Here is a 13,491-nt window from a genome sequence, read left to right on the forward strand (position 1 = left end):
ATAATGAAACGCATGAATTGTGTATGGTACTATTTTTTTTCCATTTTTTCTCAATTTTGTCCCCGGTCGTCTCGGGAAGTGAACCGGAAGTGCTGCGCCAGAAACAAGAGTGTCACTCGATGCTCGTGCCACTGAAAACGCGCACGAATTAGCGGCTGCTAGACTTACAACTGATGCCTTACTGTAAAAAAAATCGCATGAGTTCTTACACCCCACAATCATAAGAAGCCAACAAACAATAGCACCAAGGACAACATAGGGGAAATTACTTGTGCTCATTAATTGAATTAAAGAAATGATAAATTAATGGAAAAATGAAAATGGATGAAAAAAAACAACTGTCTGCAGGTGGGGAACGAACCCACGTCTTCGCATTACGCGGGCAATGTTCTCACCATTGAGCTACCGCGGAGCCGTTTTTGAGCTATACCGCGTAATGCGAAGACGTGGGTTCGTTCCCCACCTGCGGACATTTGTTTTTTCATCCATTTTCATTTTCCCATTAATTTATCATTTCTTTAATTCAATTAATGAGCACAAGTAATTTCCCCTATGTTGTCCTTGGTGCTATTGTTTGTTGGCTTCTTATGATATGCGTATTAAAAATCGGGCCCCTCGGTTCCCTTTCTTCTCGTTCACTATATAACGAGGGCTCGAATCCGGCAACAATGATGCCTTCAGGTAGCATATGTGGGTTTATTGACCAGTTGCCATCACCCAAAAAGATCACGTGCTCGTGACGCCTGCGGCAGAAAGGATGTTCCACATCCGCCCTGTGATTTGTGAGTGGTGGCGCTGGCTAACACTCGCAGGGTTAGTTCTAGTTGTAAATCATAAATACCCCAGAAAGTGGATGGGAAAACGGCTCCGCGGTAGCTCAATGGTGAGAGCATCGCACGCGTAATGCGAAGACGTGGGTTCGTTCCCCACCTGCGGACAGTTGCTTTTTCATCCATTTTCATTTTTCCATTAATTTATCATTTCTTTAATTCAATTAATGAGTACAAGTAATTTTTTTACATACATAATGCAGACCTTTCGGTCCAAGCAGATGGGCAACAGAATACATACAAAAAAGAGAACAAATTAGGAACAAGCCAGTACAAAATTATACAATACTTAGTCACACTGTGTCTGTAAACTGTCGTTCCAGTCTGATATTGTTCTGGGAAAAAAAGAAAATTTAAACGTATCAGTTCGAGCATAATAGGGTGTTAGTGAGTCCGGATGATGCTGTCTTGTGTGCCGTGTTATTGCAGGCGTTATGTAAGTCGATGGTTTCATTTCAAGCCTGTTGTTAAGGAGGAGGGAAAGGAATTCAAACCTTAGCTGCTTTCGGCGTGATTCAAGAGTGGGTATGAAACTTTCTGTCTTAATTTTAGAGGGAGAGTCCAGTCTTGCGAATTTATGAAATATTAACCTATAACTGTCTTTCTTTGTATTTTTTCAAGACGCGCAATGTTTGACTTAGTTTAAGGATCCCATGCTATACATGTATACTCTAACTTTGGTCTAATAAATGAAAAATAACACAGTAATTTTACATTAGGAGGGGAATTTTTCAGCTTGTGTCTTAGGAAACAGAGTTTGCGGAAAGCAGAAGAACAAATATCATTAATGTTCACGTTCCATGACAATGTGGAAGTCAAAGTAACACCTAAGTATTTGTAGTTGTTAGTCTCACGCAGAGCTGAGGAACCTAGCGTATAAGAAAAAGTTAGTGTTTTTTTTTTACGAGTAATACGAAGAAATACGGATTTATCAGCGTTAATAAACATACCCCATTCATTACACCACTTCATTATGTTATCTAAATTCTTTTCGAGGACAATCTGATCAATCTGACAAGTTATATCACTGTACAAAATACAATCATCGGCAAACAGTCTAATTTGCACACCGGAAGTTATGGTTCTAACGATGTCGTTTATATACACTAGGAACAGTAAGGGCCCCAAGACACTACCTTGGGGCACCCCTGACGTGACTGGAAGAGTGGCCGAGCTGTGTTCACCAATTTTAACGTACTGGGTTCGTTTTGACAGGTAAGAAATAATCCATTTTATGAAAATGTCAGGTATGCCAATAATTCTAAGTTGTAAGATTAATTTGTAGTGCGGAACCTTGTCGAAGGCTTTTGTGAAATCTTAAAATATTGCATCCGTTTGACCACTATTGTCGAGTGATAAAACAAACGAGTGAATCATCATCATCATCATCATCATCATCAGCCTATATTTTATGTCCACTGCAGGACGAAGGCCTCTCCCTGCGATCTCCAATTACCCCTGTCTTGCGCTAGCGTATTCCAACTTGCGCCTGGAATACGCTAGCGCAAGTTGGAATACGCTAGCGCAAGACGAGTGAATCACTGATACCAATTGGGTTACAGTCGAATAACCCTTCCTGAAGCCGAGCTGAAACTCCGTGAGCACATTGTTTTCAGCTAAGAATTCCTTTCTATATAGTTTGCCACAATGTACTCCAAGAGCTTGCAACATTGTGAAATCAGAGAAATGGGACGATAATTTTGTAATCTTAATCGATCCCCCTTTTTAAATATTGGAACAACTAACTCTGGCCACCCTCCATTCATCGGGAAGTTGTCCCGACAGCAGAGAAGCAGAAAAAATTTTGACAAGAAAGCCGGCAATAAGTTCAGGATAGCGTTTTAAAAAGATGTTTGGGATTTCGTCAGGGCCACAAGAAGCTTTGGTTTTCAAGTTTACCAACATGTTGACAATTCCAGTATAAGAAATAGAATACACATCAAATACCTGTTTCACTGGAAGCATAGTAATGCACACATCTGACACTGCAAATACACTTTGAAAGTACTCATTAAAATGCTGTGCTATGTCTTCGTCATTAGTTATTGATGTGCCCTCAATTATTATCTGTGAAATCGGTTTCTTATTTTCCTTCATATGGTTCCAGAATTTAGTGGGATCATTTTTAATAAAGTTAGGCAGAGAGGTGTTATAATAGTAATTCTTTGCAGCAGTTACCTTCTGTTCGAGAGAGTTTTGCGCCTCTTTTATTTTAACTGGATTCCCATGTTTTTTCTTTAACCTTTTTACCTTGCGTTTAATATGAATAACATCGCGTGTCATCCAAGGTGTATGTTTGCGAACTTTCTTATGTTTACTAGGGATGAATATGTTTATGCAGTAGGGGCACATAACTTTGAAGCGATTCCACAGGGAGCAGGCATCAGTGATGGTAAAATCAACAAGACAGTTTTCCATGTGCTCTATGATGGACACATCATCGGCATGAGAATTATCTTTGTAGCTAAGCACTGAGGAATAATTTTGCGCCATCTGTACTTACTGGTAAGCTAATGCTCAACAGGCGGTGGTCGGAAAGTCCTTCTTCAACACAAACAAAACATTCCGAAAAATCCTGGCTAAGAAATACCAAGTCGGGAATTGAACTGCAAGTGCCCTGCACGCGTGTCGGCTCGCATACCACCTGCTTTAGGTTATAATGTAGCATAATGTTGAAGACAATGTTGATGTGCTTGTTGTACGCGCTTCCAGTATTAAGGTGGCGGTCCCAGTCCGGCGGCACGAGCCCCCCGTTTTCAGTACTTTTGGAGCAACCGTCGCGGCTCTTCTACTTAAGATATGAAGTTGTATAAACCACAAAAAGCTTAATTCTTGTAGATTCCAACTATATAAAATATAAAGAAATTGATTGGTGTGATTTAGAAATAAATGTTCAAGAACAAGCATGAGATACATGGTTTTTGCGAACTGTGTCTCACTTGTGACCATATTTAGAAGAAACTACCGCACTTACTGCACTGCGGCTTGCTCTGTAGCTTTAGGAAATATTTATCTAGTTCCTAGACGTAGCAAATTAATTTTGAATTTTTACTTTTTGGATAATTTGCTTTTGAAAATTGCCAAATACTACAATCTTCTGTTGTAAACAGCCTGGCAACTACATGCTCAAGGAAGCTACATTTTGGACAAATCATAGATCAAACAATTTACACTTAGGACGCAAAATTGCATTCATGTAACTTTATTAGTTTTCCTAATATTGCGACCGAAAATAACCAATATTTAGAATGCTGGTTTTATTTTTGCCCATTTTTGCGGGAAGGTAATAAAGCTACGAAGCTGCGCTTTAAAACTAATAAAGTTACATGAATGAAATTTTGTGTCCTAAATTTAAATTCCTTGAACTCTATTTTCTCCAAAATTTAGCTTCCTTGAGCATGTAGTTGCCGGGCTGTTTACAACAGAAGATTGCAATATTTGGCAATTTTCAAAAGCAAATTATCCAAAAAGTAAAAAATTATAAATTATTTTGCTACGTCTAGGAACTAGATAAATATGTCCTAAAGCTACAGAGCAAGCCGCAATGCAGTAAGTGCGGTAGTTTCTTCTAAATATGGTCACAAGTGAGACACAGTTCGCAAAAACCATGTATCTCATGCTTGTTCTTGAACATTTATTTCTAAATCACATAAATAAATTTCCTTATATTATATATAGATGGAATCTACACGAATTAAGCTTTTTATGGTTTATACCACAACTTTATATCTTAAGTAAAAGAGCCGCCACGGTTACTCCAAAAGTACTGAAAACGGGGGGCTCGTGCCGCCGGAGTGGGACCACCGCCTTAAGGCGATCCCAGTCGATGCTCGGTAAATTAAAGTCACCCGCCAATATAATCTTATTCTTTTTGTGCCTGATCATTTCGTCCTCTAATTTTTGTAAGTATTCGGGAGTAGTGTCTGGTGGTCTATATATGGCGTAAACAATAAAGCTGTGACCCCAAGAGCTTATCTTGACGCGCACACATTCAATGCCCGACAGCTAACTCGGTTGCACATTCTTCTCTTCTGTTGCGTTGTCATTAACATATAGGCGATTTCGTTTTTGCCATGTTTCCATTTCACTTGCAGGCATATTCCTGTGAAGAGCATATTACTCTTCACAGTACCCATATCTGTACTGGTATCCGTGTTAGCCAGGTAACTACTGCACATTTCTTGATGTATACACCACGACATGGTAGAAATAAAAAAAAAATATTTCCAACTCCGTTGCACGTATACAGACTGGCGGCTCCTAACACTGACAGGGTCAATAGCCGCTAAAGTCTTCCAGTGACTTTAGTCTTAGCCATGGCCCCTCGCCCCCTCCCGACTTCATCCACTCGAAAGTTGGTAACCGCGTCATACAGTTGGCGCATGCAAACATATCCGCACGCGATGCGCTACGTACTGTTAGACTCAAAAAAAGAAAAAGAAAGCGAGAAACCAGCTGACAGTGCATATCTCCTGCCCGTATAATCATTTGTTCCATTGTCGGTGCTGTTCCCGATATTGAACGTAAACCACACAACGGTTTGGGTGCGAGATAGTCGGTACGTTTCATTCATTTTAAAACAGCGCCAAAAAAAAAAAAAAAAAACGGACAAAGGGGAACACGGGACGAGCGCTCGTCCCGTGTTCTCCCTTGTCCGTGTTTTTTTGGCACTGTTTTAAAATGAATGAAACGTAAACCAACTGGTCCAGCTCAGAACCTTAATTCTTGCTACGTAGGAGCGCTTTATTAGTCGGAGTGCTGACACATTTATTAGTGAGCTCAATCCTATAGCTGCTTAAAAAAAGTGAAATTGTCATGACCGATACACTTCACTGATCACACTTTGTGCTTCGATCGTTAGCCTTCATTCTGCGCATGTCTTTGACTTATATAGAGCATATACGGATGTGATATTTTCCAATAAAGTTCAATTGTAAGTCGAGCGGCTGCCCGTTCTCGTCTGCGTTAATTCGAGCTCGCTTTATATTCTCAGAGCGTTGCCTCGTTGTTGGTCAGTGCTATAGGGGCTACGTGAAGAGGCATACTCGTAAGCCGAGGCAAAATTTAAGAGAAAAAAAAATCCGACAAGCGAGAAGAAACAGAAATGAGAGAGTTGACTTCAACTTCACCGCTTACTGATCACACAGCGCCAACTTTTTACATTGCAGACGCCATTAACGCACCGCCTTGGTCGCATATACACATTCTTTAAACAGACATGCCGTCAATGAAATAACTCACACTCATTTTTTAAACAATTTTTCCCAGCGAACTCAGCTTTACTTAAGGCTGAGTGCAGGTGAGAAGGTGGTTACGCACTTATTTGTATGTACCTTGCTTTTCGGGTGCAAAACGCCTCGAATATTTACTTGTGCAACCTATCTCGCGCACGCGATACCAGGAACGAGCCTTTGGCTCCAGGAAACGTCTGGTCACGTGCCTTATCAGTTTACTACGCCAGAACAAAATGCGCGTTTTTAAGTTGTCGGGTGTACGGAAAGTCTCCTTGAACGTTTTCAGATAAAACAAAGGCGCATGATGACTCAAAGGTCGCAAGAGGCGCCTGCAATATGCACGAGCGTATAAAGTATAACTTGACGCAGCTGAATCGACATGCGCAAGAGAGGGAGCCAGACGTGTTTGTTAGGATTGTTTTCAGCCTCGCCATTCACGGCCACTATATCACTCCCATATTTGTGTCTCTGGATGTGTTTTATATTCAGATTTTCCGTTTTTCTGACTTCGCTTTACAACGCAGTCACCTACTCTTCGGAGACCCACCACAGGAAGAAAGGCACATTATACAGCGCTGCATCATGGATCCCGAGGAACGCCAAGAAGCCCGTAAGTTTTAGGGGTATACGCGAGATTTTCGCATTGCCGTGCTGAAGAAAGAGAAAGGAAGGAAGAATCTTTGCAGTGGTGTCTTGTGGGCACTTCGCTATCGTGAACTGTATTTAAAACTTAGCTTGAAAATCACTTTGCCCGAGTGCTTGCTTATCGAATGTATATCTTGACTCTTAAAATTTAACATCCTGCGGTCAATTCGTCGCACTGTCAGGTCTTTTGATTACCATATCCCCGATCCAATTGGCATACATCATTTAACGCTAGAAATTGCAGCTGACACCCGCCGCGGTGGTTCAATCAGCTAAGGCGTTGCGCTGCTGAGCACGAGGTCGCGGGATCGAATCCCGACGGCGGCGGCCGCATTTCGATGGAGGCGAAATGCAAAAACGCCCGTGTCCTTGCGTTGTAGTGCACGTTATAGAACCCCAGGTGGTCAAAATTAATCCGGAGCCCTCCACTACGGCTTGCCTCATAATCAGAACTGGTTTTGGCACGTAAAACCCCAGAAAGAAGCTGACATTGCGTGCAAAGCAGACTTGTGGATGTTCCAGAACGAAAGTTGCCGATTACAATTACCGTATTTACTCGAATATATGTCGCACACAAGTGTAGGTCAACCCATATATATTGAACTCGCCGAGAAAAAAAAATATCAGTTCGAATATAGGTCCCATATCTTGTTAGAAAAACGAAGAACGTTGATCCTGGCGCTCCCTTATTTATCGTCAGCCGCGGCTACTAAACCTCGCTAGTCGATGCCACTAGCGGCATCATCGTCGGGAACTGCTCGATAAGTCATCCTCGTCGGATGCGTCGCAGGAGTCCGCGGCACCGCAAGCGATGTCTTCCGTGCCGTCGAGCGCGTTGCACATGCAGCATTTCTTAACGCCAGTCTGGCTTTACGGTGTACGCGACGAAGGAACGCCGTTAGCTCGGTACATTGTTAGCTTTGTTAGCCCTTCACAGTTATCTTCACTAACAATTGCTGTTCAAAATTTTCGTCATCTTACCTCGCTTTTTTTTTTTTTTTGTGTGTGTGTGAAGAAATCGGCAGCGACGCCGAAAACTCGCTGATATTCCTGCTGGAGGCAAGGATAGTGTTGTAACACCTTGCGTACAAGATTGTAGTTACTCAGTGCCTCGACGCCCGCCTGTATAAGCTATTGACCCTTTTCGCGGAGCAGTTTGTTTTAGAGAAACGAGATGACGCTTACGGCGGCGCGCCATACGTCTCCTCAGCGACCGCGCACGAATACGAAACCATTACCGCTTTTACCTTGCTTCTGTGCGATCAGCTGTCGGAAATGGAACTGAGTTTTCGCTATCGCACTGTGCTCTCTAGCATGCTAGATTGAATCATGTAGATTGAAGATGTGTGCAGTAGTTGGCTGCAAAAGTAGTGACTGGCATGTTAAGGAATAGAATGAATCTGTGTGGCCAAGTGCGCGGACCACTGCTGCAACTGTCCGAACGTGTTACCGGCACTTCGGGATGTACGGCTTTCCTCGAGGATACAAAAATTTGCTCATTTGCCAGCATTGTATTGCTAACCTTCAAAGAAAGGGCTTCAGCAACAGAACGTCGGCAAGAGTGAGTACCACTCGTTAAACACTGACAAAGGGAGTAGCGCCGCTTCCTGTCATAGTAAGCTTCGCGCACGTTATTTACACGCATCTATCCCAAATGGCTGGAAAACTTACACCCACTCTATCGCCGACGTATCAAGAATAAGTGAATGGGCGCACACTTGAATATTTGCGCACTATATACGCACAATAAATGACGGACTACACCGATGGCGCACGAATGGTCGAAGCTGAATGTTTCGTGACGGTTCACAAGAGTAAGAGAGTTACTAGCGGTAATATATATTTGCTACAAGGTATTACAATGTACAAAACAGCTGAGCTCCAAGCCTTGCGCGCAGCAAGAACAAATATATCGGAACTGAGCAGACCCGCGAGCGATTAGGCAGAAAATAATCAGAGTGGGCTGCACCGAGGAACTTCACTGAGTCAGAAACTGACAAGCCGCTGCTTCAAAATATTTCCCAAATAAAGAACAAAGAGCAAAACACACTAATCCTGATTCAATTCATGAGCGGAATGTTTGGATAGATTGAAATGCATATGTAGTCCCGCTTTTAGAACAAGCTACCTATACGCTGCTCGCGCCGTTAGGACAAAGCTTAATGAGCTTTGAAAGCGATTTTACATGTTCTCTGAAGCTGTGATCAAAGCTTCGTGTCGTTCACCTAGCTACCGTCTACGATATCTCCCAAAACAGAGGCTTTCTAAGCCGCGCCGGCGTCGTACACTTCCATTGTAAACAAGGAGGCAACGGAGGCAGTTGAGGCAAGCAATGCACGCGTCACCACGTGATCAAACATGGCAGCGCCCACGGTATCGCCGCGAAAAGGGTCAATACACATAAAGCGCAGGGGTCTATATAATAAGCGCAGTTTCGTTTATGTTGAGGCCTGGAGGAGGCGTTCTCGGTAAGGCTAATGAGAAGCTGCAAGAAAATCAGCTGTAGTTGGTTTCCTGTCGTCAGCATCCGAAGTGGCCATCGCTATCGAGGCAGCGCTGGTTCAAATCGCCACCCAGAATCTGATGGAGCGGTAATAAGATGAGACAACAAATACTGAACTCCCTAATTTGCCTGTCGGAACATGCGCGTTCGCGAGGATGCAGCGAAGCACCGATCACAAGCGTTCTACTGTATGGTTTCCGCCAAATTCAAGTGCCCAAAGCTGCGTCGCCTGTTGCAGCTTCCGTCGTCAAAAAGCTACTGGTTGCATGTAATTGGTTATTGAATTACAATGAGTGCTACCGAGTAAAAAAAGTAATCGATTGACTACAAGACCGCCAAAATATGTAATTGGTTACAACTAATTAATCACATGTAAATCGATACGTACAAGTCTGATGCAACAAATGTAAATTTTGATAAAGCTATCCTAAAGCAGAGTATCGCGATTTCCGTTAAATCCGAAGAAGAAGAAGAAAAAGAACTAAAGCATTTGCCGTTCAAATTTTAGTCGTTTTGGATATATATATATATATATATATATATATATATATATATCAAGCTCATTATTAAGGACATGATGGAGAAGAAAAATAAGGATGTATACACTACGAAACACTTTTCGAGTGACAGACGGCAAATAAATGGGAAGATGTTAGGGGACAGGAATTGAGGATTCTCTGTTGGGAGATGTGGGAAAGTGTGTGCATTCACTAGCAACCAGGAGGGAATGAGCCATGTGGCGAGAATACGATAGGCGCAAGATATAAGCTAGAATATAGAGAAACACTGCGACATCGCACTTATATGCGACCAACAGAATCTAAAGCAAGCAATTTGGCTTCTGTTTGTGAATATCACCAGGTAACATCAAGACATGCTGCTTCCTCTAAGACCATGCCAGGTGACACATGGGATGCACCAACGGCGGCGTATTACGAGATACGACTATCGCGTTTCCACTGACAACGTCGTGAGGGAAATAATGCACGATTATAACAAGATTAGTTATTGATAACTTTCACTGGGCCGGCCGTTACTGAATCTAGTTGTATTAGAGTTACAAGCAGCTATAATGCTTATGTCCCTGATGATCTTAATTAGACAGGCTTGAGTTGAAGTGTATCGCGGCACCCGTTCATCGTAAATATTCAAACTGAATAAAATTCTTTCACGCGTTCTTCATCCGCTGCAATGAAGAACGTGTATCAACACTCACGATCCTATAGGTTCTGGCAAACGAGACGATTTTCTAGTACGTCTTGGTTGTTGGAATCTTACCGGAGGTAATGAAGGTGCGGTTTGCTTGAATAGAGCAAGACACTATTAATTTTGACGAAGTCAGCGTGAGCTGATTAGCTACATCAGCATCATCGCACCACCACGAAGTTGATCGTTCATTTAGAATAACAGGCCTTTTTGAGCTACTGCGAACGAACTAGCAGCGCAAAGCGCTATATACATGCTCGCATTCACTGCTGTGCAATAGTAAAGCGGATGACTTGTCTGTGAATCGCTTGTCACGCTTCGTCATCACGAACGCATGAAAGTCTAAATCCAAGGTTCAAACTTTTAAAACATTTCTCTTTCCTCAATCACCCTCTTTCACAAACATTTTAAGGGCATCCTAGACCTTCGGCACTGCGTCATCATGAGGACGGAATTGTGGCCGTAATCATTCGAAATAACAGTATAGTCATGTCTTGTGTCAGCCACATCCCTTTGGTTGTATGGGTCACTGTACTGAAGAATTTCTTCAACAGCCACCAGTTCCCGAATTTCCTCGCTTGAAAAGAAATAAATTCTGGGGTTTTACGTGCCGAAACCACTATCTGATTTTGAGGCACACCACACCATAGCGGTGGACTTCGGACTAATATTAAGCACTTGGGGAAAGAAAGTAAAATGATAGAAGTAAAGCTTAAGTAAAGGGTTCTATGTAAGAGTAAGATGGTACTAAAGCCGGTTAAGGGGGCGTAGGTAAAGTTAAAGAGACTCAACAGTTGTTGGCATCGAATAAAGAAACACAAGGTTTTCTGGGGGAGCATCTCTTCCCTCCAGGATAACAAATAACAAATAAAAAAGAAAAGAAACGGAACTGAACAACAAACCACGTGGTGCGCTAATCAACCCCGCAAGATCTTGTCTTCTATGTCAACTGCTATTGACTTGCCTTCCTAGCATTGGATCACTTCGCAACATTTATTGTATGTTCACTGCACACCACACTTGTCATTGTCATGTTCTTGTTTTAGCAGAGTAAATTACCTGCTTCACAAACCATGTCGACTACAACTTTATTTTTTACCAGATGTGAAACATGCTCTATCGAAAAAAAAAAAAAACATGCGCAGATCAAATGGTTGGCGGAGATCCTGACCAGGTGAAAGAGCAAGTGACATCCAGCTGTGATGGAGAGACGGCCGGTGGAAAAGAACCAAGCTGCGGGGACGTGTCACGCCATCTTGAGAGTCATCTGCCCGAGGAACCCACGGCTCACCTCGTCGAGGTCCACGACCAGAACGACGAGCTGGTGTTCACAGAAACACTATCGCTGGATTGCCTACCAGAGCCACTCGTGGAGAAGACAGCAGGTGTGGGGCATCCTTTCGACCGCAGGCGGCACGTAGTATATGTGAACCAGTAGGAGCAGGCAACTATCGAAAAAAAAAATCGTTTGCTACCTCATATAGCATTACCTCATATACCTCAATAGCATTAAGCCTGCCAAAGACGGGACTCACGCTATGTATTGAGCCACTCCCAACCGTGGCCGTAGCCGATAGGGGCGCGTTGCCTAACACTCCCAGGGCTAGATATAGTATACCGTTGGCGTCAAACGTTTACGGGTCGCAGGAGCTAAAGAAGAGTTAAGCGGCCTGGAGGAGCACCGCTGCACGGACAGCAGTTGGTCTTGGGAAGCCACTGCTGACAAAAGTGACCACCTGGATGACGAGATTGCATTTTTGGATGTACCTACAGTCCTGGATGTAACCCTGGAGGAAAACTGGCCAGGAGGGTGTAAGTCGCAATCGTAACGGCCGTTCAGTTATATTTAGAAACGGCTCACGAATCATGCTTGCGATTGGAAACGATGTGACAAGATGTAAAGAGTCTTATAAAACAAAACTTGCGCATGCACTCTGTGCTATTGTTAGCCTAGTTGTAGGGGATTAGGGGAGCTTCGTTTAGTACCGCGTTCTTGCACTTCCTTGTACTACCGCGTCCTGCTTAAGGGAAACACAAGAAAGCACATTCGGTCGGTTTATTTAACTGTTCTTGCCGTCGCCATCGCCGTGGTCGTCGCCGTGAGGATTACGCCACATACAAGGTCATTCAAAATAAGAATCATCTTAGTCATCGAAAGAGCATCGCGCATCGTTGCAGATGCCCTGATCCGCCTACCTGCACAGCTTCACCATGGAGACAGTTTTGCGGTGCCTTTAAGCAACGGCACTTGTGAGAGCGTAATTCTCGAGGAATATCTTGGCACCACGCTCGTGTCGTCAAGAGATTTAACTATGATAACGGAAGCCAATAGACCTCTCAAACAAATAACTGATTACATACACAATAGAAATGAAAATTTAAGTTCATTCATATTAACGAGGCATGAACTATATAGAGAGTAGTAATGGCCCCATCTACTGAGGCCTTCGCGCAGTAATCCCAGTCGCCGTGCGGAATATAATGCTAGATGTATAACACGACACACACCAAGCAGTCGCGTCGATTAAGTACATTTGGCTCGTTCGCTCCTCTGTGGCATCTGGTTCTGCACAGAGATATCGAAAGTCAGCATAGTCTACCTTTGGGATGATATCGATGATATTGAGAGATACCGCGAATTTCTTGTCGGAACGTGATCAGTGTGTGCGCAGTCTTTCACAATGCCACCGGACATAACATGTGGGCCAGTATTCACAAAAAGCGTTTACTCTAGAATTGTTCGTAAGGAAAAATTTCAACCAATCCTGGTGCTGGACATATTAGGGAAGACGGCCAGCCAATGGCAACGAACACTTGCGAACAAAACGCTTTGTGAATTCGGCCCCTGTTCCGTGGCTTGAAACACAGGAGAAATCGTCGAGGGCGCACATAATATATGTCGGCCCTGTAGGTGGGCATGTGTTGCCCATCGCAATAGACTCTCGAAAAGTGGATAGAGGTTGAGCCTGCTGAAGACGGCTAGCACAGGGAAGACTCGATGCATTACAAACAATGTTTAATAGATTTAAGGGTTCCCAGAACTGTTGGCCGGGATATCAGACCGCAAATAACG

Source organism: Dermacentor silvarum, chromosome 1 (assembly GCF_013339745.2).
Source record: "Dermacentor silvarum isolate Dsil-2018 chromosome 1, BIME_Dsil_1.4, whole genome shotgun sequence".
Taxonomy (NCBI): Eukaryota; Metazoa; Arthropoda; class Arachnida; order Ixodida; family Ixodidae; genus Dermacentor; species Dermacentor silvarum.